Genomic DNA, 14,027 nt, shown 5'->3' with positions numbered 1-14,027 from the left:
GTTCGATTCAAAGTCGAAGGTCGTAGTCAAAGGTCTAAGTAGCCAATCCGATGGTCGAAGTAGCCAAAAAAAACATTCGAAATTCGAAGTTTTTTTCCCCTATTCCTTCACTCGAGCTAACTGAATGGGCCCCCGAGTGTGTAAAAGTGTTTAAAAGCCATTAAACTAATGCACTGTATTAGTTAAACCAAAAGTACCTCCATTAATGAGCTTCAAAAATCAAACACCAGCTTTACTCATTGTTTTGCCTACTTATGGTCATATATGTGTCAGTTTTCAATGTCAGTTTTCAATGTATACTCCTTATCTTCTGTACTAATTGCCATTATAATGGTACAGAAAAAGTGCTACCCCCAGACAAAATTTATATTTTTAAAAATGATTACCTTTTGCTCTGTAATAATATAATAGTACAGGTATGGAATACGTTATCCTGAAACCCATTATCCAGAAAGATCAAAGTTACGAAAAATGAAGTGCTCCATGTGCCATTCCACTGGCGATTTAGATTCTAGCTAGCAGGGAGGCAGTTCTGGGAGATTAGTCGCCTGCAGAAGAAACGGTTTGTCGATGGGCGACTAATCTCCCCAGTAGCTTCATGTGCCCCTGCCCTAATAGATCCCATACCTGTACCTTGTAATTGATCAAAACTAAGTTATTCTTAATCCTTACTAGAAGCAAAACCAGCTAATTGGGTTTATTTTATGTTTACTTTGAGACATAAGGTATGGATTTCCAAATTACAGAAAGATCCATTATCCAGAAAACCCCAGGTTCCGAGCATTCTGCATAACAGGTCACATACCTGTAAAATTATTTTTTTTCTAGGGCCTCGCCAGCTACTGATTGCATTACAATTACAATGCAGATAGCAAAGAATGATGTCTATGTTATTACATAAAATATATGTGAATTTGTCGAAAAATGTAGCGAAACTCGAAAATTGACGCCCACGTCAATTTTGACGCCAGAGTTAAAGTCAATGGATGTCCGAATAGTGTTGACGCGTGGCGGTTTTGACACGAGCGACTTTTCCGATGTGCGACTCCAGCGTATTTCCGCGGAAGTTTCACCGCAAATTATTGCCTGCCAAATTTATTCGTCCATCACTATATTTGACATATACTATAGGAGGCTTATTTAATAAAGGTAAAATTTTAGTGGTTTAACTCGTTCTTGAAACCACGACTAAACTCACAAACTCTAAAACCACAATTGTCATTGAATTTAGTTAAAGTTCAGAATATAAAAAGTGCGAATGAAAAAGTGCTGAACAATTTGCTAAAGAATACAAATGCCCCAAAAATCTCTAAAAATCTCTAAAAAATTGGGACAATTTATAAGAGAAAAAAAAATCGGAAAACCTCTAAAAGTCTGATGTGAGAAATAGCGGTGCAATACGATCAGAGCAGCTCCCATTGACTTCTATACACTTCAACAACTTTTACTTGGCGTTAAGGGTTTTCATGGTGCTTATAACTTAATACATTTCAAAATGTTAGAGTTTTTTATAAATGTATGACATATATAGAAAAAAAAATGTGAGATTCGTGGGAATAATCTCGATTCGACTGTTAGTAAATGGGCCCCTAAATCCTCACAAATTATATTTTTGATAAACAAGCCCATTAATGACATACATGGCTAACTATTACCGTTTTAGGGAGTAAACCCCTTAGCTTTTATTTGCATTACAGAAGCATCTTTTGTAGAGGGAGCTTCTTTATTGTGTATGCTTCTGAAAAATACATCAAGTAATACTATATGAAACTATAGAACCTGAAATTCTAGAGGCCAGTCAGAGAATGAACCCAATCAAGCTGCCCTTCTGTCTCAACGTGATGCATCACCGAGACCTTCCAGTCATGGGAAAAAAAACATAGTTTGGCTGAAAGAAAAAGAGGATTCCTGTCAGCGCAATGTGCTAATGTAACATTGCTGCCTCTCCCCTGTGAGATTAAAAGCCTTCTAAAGTTACTTCTCTCTCTTTCTTGTAAGGTGCTTTCACAACTTCCACTTGGATACATTAGCCAGAAACACCAGACAAGTATACCTCCAGTCACATAAATCTTAGAGCAATTACTGGGCCAGGCTTCACCCCCTTCCCTGAGATAAAATGTTACATTGCATCACTGAATAAATATGCATTTCTTCCCTCCAATAAATCTCCTCCAACGTGCCTAAATAATGACAAATAGATTTACATAGCTGTTTCGGGTTACAAAGATGCTCCAGACATATAAAGGTACCAATAAATACTACAGGAGATTTTAAGGAGTTCTTGCACTTTAAGGACAGAGACACACACTCAGATTTGGGGAGATTAGTCGCCCGGCGATAAATCGCCTCTTCTTCGGGGCGACTAATCTCCCTGAACTGCCTCCCGCTGGCTAGACTCTAAATTGCCGGCGGGATGGCACTCGTATTGCTTCATTTTCAGAAGTCGCCCGAAGTTTCCTTGTGAGGCAACTTTGGACGACTTTGGAAATCGAAGCGCACCGATTGCCATCCCGCCGGTGATTTACATTCTAGCCGGCGGATAGCATTTCGGTGAAATTAGTCGCCCCGAAGAAGAGGATATTTGTCGCTGGGCGACTAATCTCCCTGAATCTGAGCGTATGTCTCTGTCCTAATACCTGAAAGATTAGGCTATTGAACAGCATCCTAAACAACCTCAAAGCAATTTTAAGGTGGCAAAATTAGAGCTACACAACCAAATGTCCGAAAACAGGAGGTGACATTTTTAGGCTCCAACCGGCTCAAGATGTTCATTGACTTCAATGATATTATGTGGCCAGTCACCATGGGATATGTCAAACAGCCCACTGCATGGAAAATAATGGATGTACTACTCTAAATTGTATTTAGGCATGCTATCAATTGTAAATCTTGACATCACAGGAGAAAACCCTTTGGTTCACTCTAATGGTGTCCTCTGCAACAGCAAAGACAGTAAAAATCTTAAAGGAGAAGTAAAGCTTGACCAAAGAAATGTTGTTCATTAGGTTTTGGTCTTCTATACCCGCCCAAGGAACCCACAGCCCTTTGGCATGGAAGATCTGTGTCTCCAAATATGTCCCAGTAGATCCCTATCATCTTTTCTGCTGATTCACTGCACATGCTCTGTGCTGCTGTCACTTACTGAGCTTAGGGACTGATGCACAATATACTGAATATATATATATAAAGATCACAATATAAGGCTGAGACTGATTAGTAAATAATTATTAGTATATTGCAGCTCAGGAACCAAAATATCAGCTTTTAAGACAGGCCAGCCTCATTTTCTGCTTGATTTGTGACAACCTCTAAGCTTAGCTTCTCAACAGCTGCTCAGAGCCCACTGACTGTGTATGTGTCACAGACACTCCTAACAAAATTCAAAATGGGAAACTCCTATGACAACTTAGAATGCCTAGACAATTAATAGGGGCCCATTTACTTGGGCTTGAGTGAAGGAATAGAAGAAAAAATACTTCGAATTTCGAATGGTCAAATATGGCTACTTCGACCATCGAATTGGCTACTTCGACCTTCGACTACTACTACTACGACTTCGAATCGAACGATTCAAACTAAAAATAGTTTGACTATTCGACCATTCGATAGTCGAAGCACCGTCTCGTAAAAAATTCTTCGACCCCCTAGTTCGCCACCTAAAACCTACCGAGGCCAATGTTAGCCTATGGGGAAGGTCCCCATAAGCTTCCTAAAAATTTCCTGATCGAAGGAATATCCTTCGATCGATGGATTAAAATCCTTTGAATCGTTCATTTAGAAGGATTTAATCGTTCGATCGAACGATTATTCTTTCGATCATTCGATCGTAGGAATAGAGCTGAATCCTTCGACTTCGATAGATTTCAATTCAGCAGTCGAATATCGAGGGTTTAATTAACCCTCAATACTCGACCCTAGGTAAATCTGCCCCCTAATGTAGAGATGCTGAATTTGTAGGCTGTTTCAATAAGTTCAATATACTGTATAAAATATGCCATTTCTAGCCATATTCGTTTTTGGGGTATAGTTTTTCTTTAGGGAAACATGTTACTCCCCAAACAACAACTCATTTAAACTATATAGCTAAAAATATATGGAGAGTTTAGAGAGTCTATCCAACTATTCAGTTCAGGTCACTAAAACAGCCTTTATGCTCTACTCAGCTGTTAGAATTTACAATTTGTATTCATACATAAGAGATTGGGCACTGATGTTGGGTAGTCTAATCTATCCCACCGGTGTGAAGGTCAGTCAGGTTCTTTCACTGCCATCCCTGCAAGTAAATTTTGGATGGACCTTACTTGTTGGATAGGGGTTTTTTTTTATCTTACTGGAAAAGAAAAGCACCTTCCACAAGCTTTTGCCACTAAGTAGCAAGATCGTCAAGATGATGTAGTTGCACTTCTGATGGCAATGATAGGTGTGGCTTAAATAGTGAATTCCAATTCCAGTAATTATAAGGAGTGTCTGTGTACTCTTGGCCACATGGTGAAGGTTGGGGCCAGAGGTGAGGGAAGTGTTGTCTGACAGTCTCTTAAAAAGCCCTACAGCTTTTTCATGGGCTGTGCTGCAGCCACATAGAGATTGCCAACAGGGGTATTCAGTGGCTAACGACTTTTCGACAGAATTCACATCCGCAGGGACATCGCCAATTCACTAACAGTCGCAGACGACAATACGCTAGCGAAAGAGACCCTTGATAGTGTTCGTTCAAACCCTATCGCCAGGTGACTTTTCGCTCGGGCACTGCAAATTCACTAAATTGCGGATTTTACTGAAGTTACCTCTTTCACCAGAGTTTCCTTCGCCACCTCAGACCAGGCGAACTGCTGAAACAAAGCTACATCTTCCTCAATCTGATGTCAGTGACATCATATCCTGTACCCCAGAAAGTCATAAAAAGTGTAAAAAACGCAGGCGACTTTTCTATTTTTAAAGCGGGATTGCCTTCAAAAGTCCGAACTATTAAAGCTGTTTTGAACATATTTGAGGCGCATGCCACATATATTGCAGGGTCTGCTCATGTCTATGGCATTAGAAGAGCTTTTATGCCTTCATTAAGCTCCCTTGGACATTTGTAATAAAAAGTGGCCACAACAATAGGGATGGGCAAATTTTTTCGTCTTGTTTCGCTGCAGAAACGACGGCCGCACGACAACATTTTTTTGACGCCCATAGACTTTAATGAGCATTGGTGACTTTTCACTGGCGGCAAATTTTTGCCGAAACGAAACGGGTCAAATTCGCCCATCCCTACACATCAAGCATTTACACCAACGTGTATATGCGTCAGATAGCCAGCTAGCAAATTTTCGCTAGGCACAAACGAAAGCTAGCGAATCTTCACTATGAAATGCTCGCACTGAAGAAGTATAGCAAGCGAAAAGTCACCAACGTTTGGCGCCAGGACACAACCTCACATTTAAGTGAATTAGCGTAGTGGTAACAAATTTTCAGCTGGCGAAGTGGTTTGAAGTGTGCTAATCTGTCGCTGGCAACAATTCGCCCTTTAGTAAATCTGAAAGCACATATAGGTATGCTCTGGCAGAGATCTCAAAGCAATGGACGCAGGCTGTTGCACAACTACTAATTCCAGTACAGTTATATGCAAATAGCCAACTCCCATGTAGAATCCCGGGAGATTTAGATCCATACACTATAGAACAGTCACTTGTAAAGAAGACAGCAAAATAAGATGTTGTGGGTCTTGCTTGTTTATCATAGCTGCACTGGCTGTTGACATGAGAAGAGCAAAGGGTTTGTTGAAACTTCTTGTCCATCAAGTATTGTTGTTATTTGCTTAGCCTTCTCTAATGACCTTTTCCATCTTCCTATTTATTCGCGCGACTGCGCATGTGCAGTAGAGAAGCCAAACTTTAACTAAAAAGTCGACTATTTCGTGTGTCTGCCCCGGGAAATTTGAAGAAAGAAGAAGCCGGAAGAGGATCGACCCGTGGTGCTCACTGGTATAACCCCGGGCCGGTGCAGTTTTCTGATGATAGGAGCACCGGCTCTGGGTTTCAGGTAAGTCAATACAATCACTTGGGTGTGCCTAACATTTGGCACCCCCAAGTGCACAAAGCCTTTCCATCTCCTTTAAAGCAGTTTCTACAAGCAGGACTTGTAGACCAGATTGGCTTAAACTTAACATTTCAACAAAAAAAAAAAAACTAGAGGAGCAGAAGAGAAAGAATGTGCTCACCCATTCCTGCCCCTTTAGGGTAGGGACACACTGGGCGATTTGGGGAGATTTAGTCGCCTGGCGACTAATCGCCGCGACTTTCCACGACCAATCTTCCCCGAATGCCTCCCCTCGCTCTGCGCCTGGCTAAAATGAAAAATCGCCTGCGCTAATCACACGCGGCGATTCGTTTTCCGAAGTCGCCCGAAGTTTCCTCGTGAGGCAACTTCGGGCGATTTCGGAAAACGAATCGCCGCGTGTGATTAGCGCAGGCGATTTTTCATTTTAGCCAGGTGCAGAGCGAGGGGAGGCATTCGGGGAGAAAAGTCGCGGCGATTAGTCGCCAGGCGACTAAATCTCCCCAAATCGCCCAGTGTGTCCCAGCCCTTAGTGTGAATCCCTTTTATGGACATTCTTGTTGTGGTCTCTTGTTCTGCTAAACAAATGGGTGTACACAAACTTGCTAATGAGTGCTAATTGCCCTCCAGCACTGGAATTTTCAGCTATGATAAGATATCCATCAAAGCAGATGGCACCATGCCTGAAAAAAACATATAGGAATTTACCCCTCACATTTTTGCCATAGGCTCAGCAAAACTAAAAACCCTTCCTAAGGTGACAGTGGGGAGACATTTGCACTGTAACACGCGTGCTATGTTAGTCTAAAAGGGAGATAAAATCACAATGACGGTAGGTGTATGATAATAAACATAGATTTACTTTGAAGCACTGCATACTTGCTCGCTAATGATTGGCTTGCTTCTCCATAAAAATGTGTAAAGCAAGTCAATCCGGTTTTGAACAATTGGCTGAGGTCATTAACCAGAGACATATTTTGTTCTGAAAAAAATAAACAAAAGGTGAAATGGATAGTTTAAGGGGTTCCATTATCATATCAAACATAGGAGGGTGCTGCCATCCTGGTCACAGAAGATGTATGAGACACTGCAGTTTAGGGGGACAATCAGATGAACTGTTTCCTTTTTTCACCTGAGGTCAGCCACCCACCCACGTTTAAACATAGCTCCTCTTAGTTATATGTGTGCAAAGCAAACTCTACATTAGGAAGTGTTCTCTGGAGTAATCTCTAATTAAAACAACCATTCAGCATTTATCAACACCTAAGGGTGATGAATATAATTTTGCTTAATGATAATAAATAAATTATATCATTCAACAACATCCATAATGAGCAGTCTGGAGGCCAAACTTTAAGAGCAGTGGCCTGTAAGCGACATGTTGATCGCCATTTCATTTAACGGAACAGTAACATCAAAAAATGAAAGTGTATTGAAGCAATAAAAATATAATGTACTTTTGCCCTGCACTGGTAAAACTGTTTTGTTTGCTTCAGAAACACAATGATTGTTTATATAAATAAGCTGCTGTGTAGCAATGGGGGCAGCCAATCAAAGGAGAAAAAGGTTCAGGCTATAGAGCAGATAAGCTCTGTAGAACATTATGGTGTTATCTGTTATCCACTATATAACCTGTGCCATATAGTCTTTTTTTCAATTTCCACCATTCAGCAGCTTGTTTATATGAACTATAGTAGTGTTTCTGAAGCAAACAGATCAGTTTACTAGTGCAGGGCAACAGTACATGATATTTTTAATTTTTTGGTGTTACTGTTTCTTTAATGTAGCACCCAGTGGCTTCATTTCAGTTGCTTGGAGGCAAGTTTTGGATGCATAGATCTAATGCCAAAAAAGGCTCTTGTAGACTTACAGACAAGAAGGGGCTTACCAAATATCCAATCACTGTTCTTATTTGGCAACCCCACGGACATTTTTTATAATTATGTGGTTCCCAGAAAGTTTTAACATTTGAATGTGGCTCACGGGATAAAAAAAGGTTGGAACCTCTAGTTTTAAGGTCCCTATAGATGCAAAGATTTTTTATTGGTGAACAATCGATTTCAGTGCAATCCGACCAATCTGTCAAATTATCGTAAGGTTAGCGGGAATTGAACGATCGTGCATCTTACGATTTTTGTCCATCAGAAAATTGATCGGCCAGGTTAAAAAAATGTTATTGGTCCCAGTGCAATCTATCCATGTTTGCAGGGTCAAGCAGGCAGCTACCCTCAGTTTTCCAGGCAATATTGCCTGAAATGGTATTTTTAGTTGAAGGAAGAATCGTTACATTTAAAATATTGTTTCAAGATAATCGTGGTCTCCAGATAACGAAAAGATCTTTTAAAAATCTTTACACCTTTTAGAGTTCCACATGGGTTTCATATTAGCCAGTACTATGCTAACAATGATGCTAATTTTTAACCACCTATGGGTTATATTTATCAAAAAGTGAAGTTAGAGATCGCCACAGTCCACTAGAGTGCAATTCCGCCACTCTCCATTCATTTCTATGGGATTTTGAAAGGCGTATTTATCAAAGGATGATATTTCACTTTCACCCATTGATAAATACTCTTTTAAAAATCCCCTACAAATGAATGGAGAGTGGCGGAAATTCACTCTAGAGGACTGTGACGACCTCTAACTTCACTCTTTGATAAATATACACCATGTGAGTATTAGCTACTGTGGAATTAAAGGGATCCTATCATCGGAAAACATGTTTTTTTCAAAACGCATCAGTTAATAGTGCTACTCCAGCAGAATTCTGCACTGAAATCCTTTTCTCAAAAGAGCAAACAGATTTTTTTATATTCAATTTTGAAATCTGACATGGGGCTAGACATTTTGTCAATTTCCCAACTGTCCCTGGTCATGTGACTTGTGCCTGCACTTTAGGAGAGAAATGCTTTCTGGCAGGCTGCTGTTTTTCCTTCTCAATGTAACTGAATGTGTCTCAGTGGGACATGGGTTTTTACTATTGAGTGTTGTTCTTAGATCTACCAGGCAGCTGTTATCTTGTGTTAGGGAGCTGTTATCTGGTTACCTTCCCAATGTTCTTTTGTTTGGCTGCTGGGGGGGAAAAGGGAGGGGGTGATATCACTCCAACTTGCAGTACAGCAGTAAAGAGTGATTGAAGTTTATCAGAGCACAAGTCACATGACTTGGGGCAGCTGGGAAATTGACAATATGTCTAGCCCCATGTCAGATTTCAAAATTGAATATAAAAAAATCTGTTTGCTCTTTCGAAAAATGGATTTTAATGAACACTATTAACTGATTCATTTTGAAAAAAATGTTTTTTCCCATGACAGTATCCCTTTAAATACATCAGGTATGATCAATGTGCTTATAACAGGACCATAATGATAAAAATGGTTATAAACCTGTGTATACATGAATGCTATTATAAAAATTTGAAAATATGTTCTTCTCCTGTGACTATCATGATATAGCAACAGAACAATATGTAATAAAAATAAACAAGGGCTGTTAGTTTGAGGATATACTATTTGCAAGAGATTAGATGCAAACACTAGAGGAGTGATAGGAGAAAAAGTAAAGGCGCTTAATCAGGCTTTCTTACACACTGGAACTTCTCCGGCACTAAAGTTACCTATGCCTAGACTTGACCTGCCTCTGCCAGGTTGAAACATATATACACATACAAACAAGCACATATATGGAAGATGGTATGCTGTGATGACATCACTAAATCATGCATGATCCACTCACAGGAGCTGAACACTTCAAGCAGCTTTGTTGCCAAACCAATAATTGAGCGTTTTTAGCCTTGTAATTACTGACAAGAACAGGAAAAAAATGAAAAAATAAATCACTTCTAGCGGTGTGCACAACCAGACATTAACAAGCTTCTTTGGTTTGTTTACATTTGTGTTAAGAGCCTTGAGGTGAAGAACAAGAAATATTTTGTCAATTTTGGTGTCCAGATAAATATATCAAGGACTAAAAGCTCTGAAGTGCAGAATTCACATATGAAAGCTTTATAGACAAGATTGCAACTAGGTCAATATATATTTTGTGTAGTCACTGTTGCTGATTTATATAGGTGTTAATGAAATGAAATTAGTGCAGTTCCCAATAGCAACTAACCACATGTTTGCTTTAATTTTTCTAACTTGCAGATCTGTGATCAAAACTGGCTCCTGATTGGTTGCTATTTATAAATACACTGGCGTAATTTAGAGGCAGGCTGACTTTGTCTTAAAACCAGGCTTTTCCTTTAGCTATATAGGGACACTTTTTCTCCCATAAGTATTACTAGATTATATTAGTATGGAAAACTGCTAATATAAGTCTTCCATATATAAAATGATCTAACTATCTATCTATCTATCTATCTATCTATCTATCTATCTATCTATCTATCTATCTATCTATCTATCTATTATTTATCTATTATCTATCTATCTATCTATCTATCATCCATCTATCTATCATCTATCTATCATCTATCTATCTATCTTTCTGTCCGTCCGTCCGTCCGTCCGTCCGTCCGTCTGTCTGTCTGTCTGTCTGTCTGTCTATCTGTCTATCTATCAATCATTATCTATCTATCTATCTACCTATTTATTATCTATCTATCTGTCCGTCCGTCCGTCCGTCTGTCTGTCTGTCTATCTATCTATCTATCTATCTACCTATCTTTATCTATCTATCTATCTATCTATCTATCTATCTATCTATCTATCTATCTATCTATCTATCAATCTTAAAACATAACTATAGTTTTACATTGTGCAATAACTCATGTCATATCTACTTACATCTATCTATCTATCTATCTATTATTTATCTATCTATCTATCTATCTATCTATCTATCTATCTATCTATCTATCTAGCTATCTATCATCTATCTATCTATCTATCATCTATCTATCTTTCCGTCCGTCCGTCTGTCTGTCTGTCTGTCTGTCTATCTATCAATCATTATCTATCTATCTATCTACCTATTTATTATCTATCTATCTGTCCGTCCGTCCGTCTGTCTGTCTGTCTATCTATCTATCTACCTATCTTTATCTATCTATCTATCTATCTATCTATCTATCTATCTATCTATCTATCTATCTATCTATCTATCTATCTATCTATCTATCAATCTTAAAACACAACTATAGTTTTACATTGTGCACTAACTCATGTCATATCTACTTACATATGAGGGAAAATATGTTCCTTTAGTTTAAGATTTACAGTATTTGTTATTCACCATTCTTTTAGCATTTCCTTTTCGTTCTGTAGCTCTCAGGCTTAGGGGCAGATTTACTTAAGGGTAAAATCACTAACGCTGGTGAAGATTCACCAGCGTTACCGTTTTCAGGGACTTTGCGATTTACTAATGGGCACAGGCGTCACTCTGCTGGCGAAGAAGATAGATACTAGTGGTGATTTGCACTCTATCGCCAGGCGAATTTTCGCTCTGGTGAACGGACGTTCCTCCGCAAATTCACTCAGATGTGGATTTTACTGAACGTTACCTCTTTCGCCAGACTTACCTTCTCCAGCTCAGACCAGGCGAAGTGCATTGGAGTGCATAGATCTTCCTCAATCCTCTGTTACTTACATCATATTTTTAGTGGAAAAAGTCTCTAAGTCCAAAAAACGCTGACGTCTTTTCCTTTTTTCAGAGTGATAGCCTGCAAAAGTACTTAAATTTTTTTAGGGTAACCGGGTTCCCCCATACATTTTCTAACATATGTAACATTAAGGGGCAGATTTATCAATGGTCGAATTTCGAGGGTTAAAAAACCCTCGAATTCGACCCTCGAAGTAAAATCCTTCAAATTCGAAGGATTTTAGCGCAAAAGCTTGAATAGAAATGATCTAATAAAAATCGTTCGATCGAACGATTTTAATGATTGATCGAAGGATTTTTAATCGACCAAAGAAGTACTGTCTCTTCGACCCCCTACTTCGGCAAGTAAAACCTACCGAGGTGCAATGTTAGAAGGTCCCCATAGGCTTTCTAACAAATCGTTCGATCGATGGATTAAAATCCTTCAAATCGTTTGATTAATCGTTCGTTCGATCGAACTAATTGCAGTAAATCCTTTGACTTCGATATTCGAAGTCAACGATTTACCTTCGGCAGTTGAATACCGAGGGTTAATTAACCCTCGATATTCGACCCTAGGTAAATGTGCCCCGAAGTTTTTTTTAAAGAGCCAGTACTTCGATTATCGAATGGTCGAATGGTCAAATGATTTTTACTTCGAATCATTCGATTTGATCGAATTTGACCAATTCGATGGTCGAAGTACCCAAAAAAATTACTTCGAAATTCGAATATTTTTTCATTCAAATTATTCACTCGAGCTAAGTAAATCTGCCCCTAACTATACAGTGGGCTCATGTGTAGGGCATTATAACAACAAGTACTTGTGTATTGTACTATTATCAACTTTAATTTTCCCACCATATGCAAATTAGCCTGAACGAAGACATCTAACGAATTTGCGCTAGGCAGAATTGAACACTAGCGCATCTTCTCTGGTTTGCTCACATTACCGAAGTAATGCTTCGCCAGTGTTTGAGCCCTGGACGCCCCTTTGCATTTTAGTAAATTAGCATTGTCTGAGCGAATTTTCTCCAAAAAGTTGCGATTGCGGTAAAGCCATCGCTGATGAATTTCCGCAGCTTAGTAAATGTACCACGTAGAATTTAAATTGCTACCTGTTTGTTAAAATTTCTCTAGCTAACAGGCTTGATTTGGAAGTCAGAATGATGAATAGGAGATGCAGGGCCGGGCCTGAGGAGAGGTCCTGTGCAGAAATATAAGCAATTCAGAATAAAAGTCACAATAGAACTGAAGCCTTACAGTTAGTCTGCATTTTTGCATTTTGGTTGGTTCTATTGAAATCTGAAGGAGGCAATAAGAAGGCTAATAATTCACAAGTCAAAAAAACTAGAAAATTAAGAAAAATTGGAAAGAAGCATAAAATACATCCATCTTTAATATTCCAATAGCAAATTTAATAGTGATCTTTCCATTTAAGTGATGTTGTGTAAGTTGGGCAGAAAAGGAGCTCCTTTAGTTAATTTAGCAAAACCAGACATATCTCTAAAAATGAATTATAACTCCTCAGAACTCAACTTTGCTAATATCTAGTTATTATTGCCCAACTTGGAACCAGGTTTATTTACCATTCATGAATACAGAATATGAATAGCTATATTTTATGTGACTAAATCTAAACACTTTAAGCATCTGGATAAGGTCTGTAAAAGAGACGGTTACAGAAAGTTAGGATCCCTCTCTCCAGAAGGGCTTAAAATGGGAGATCCCAAACCACAAGCCTAACTACCCTATAAGGGGTCCATGTAAAGAGGCTCGTTCGTTTGGTTATTTCTCAAACTATATTTCTATTCAGGTGGATGAACAGCCTGGCTTACCATTGACCTTAAAGGGATACTGTCATGGGAAAAAAATGTTTTCAGAACGCATCAGTTAATAGTGCTGCTCCAGCAGAATTCTGCACTCAAATTCTTTCTCAAAAGAGCAAACAGATTTTTTTTATATTTAATTTTGAAATCTGACATGGGGCTAGACTAGGGTTGACACCCGGCCGGTATTTTACTGGCCTACCCGGTAAAACACCTGCCAGGGCCGGGGCCGGTATTACAAATTCACCAGCAATGTAGCTGCTGGTATATTGTTATACCATTTACAAAATCCCTTGCCCACTGATGAAAACTTACATTTCCGTCGGCTTCGGGCGGTGGCCCTGCCCCTTTTGTGACGCTACCCAGTGGATCCGCCTCTTTTGCGTCGCGCCTCATCGGCTCCACCCCTTTTGCGTCCCATCTCGCCCCTTTATTTTCCGCTCCACCACTGGCCGGTAATTTTTTTTTTTTAAAAGGTGGAAACCCTAGGCTAGACACATTGCCAATTTCCCAGCTGCTCCCAGTCATGTGACTTGTGCTCTGATAAACTTCAGTCACTATTTACTGCTGTACTGCAAG

Source organism: Xenopus laevis, chromosome 8S (assembly GCF_017654675.1).
Source record: "Xenopus laevis strain J_2021 chromosome 8S, Xenopus_laevis_v10.1, whole genome shotgun sequence".
NCBI lineage: Eukaryota > Metazoa > Chordata > Amphibia > Anura > Pipidae > Xenopus > Xenopus laevis.
The sequence above is the reverse complement of the archived record's forward strand: the minus strand, read 5'-3'. Positions refer to the sequence as shown.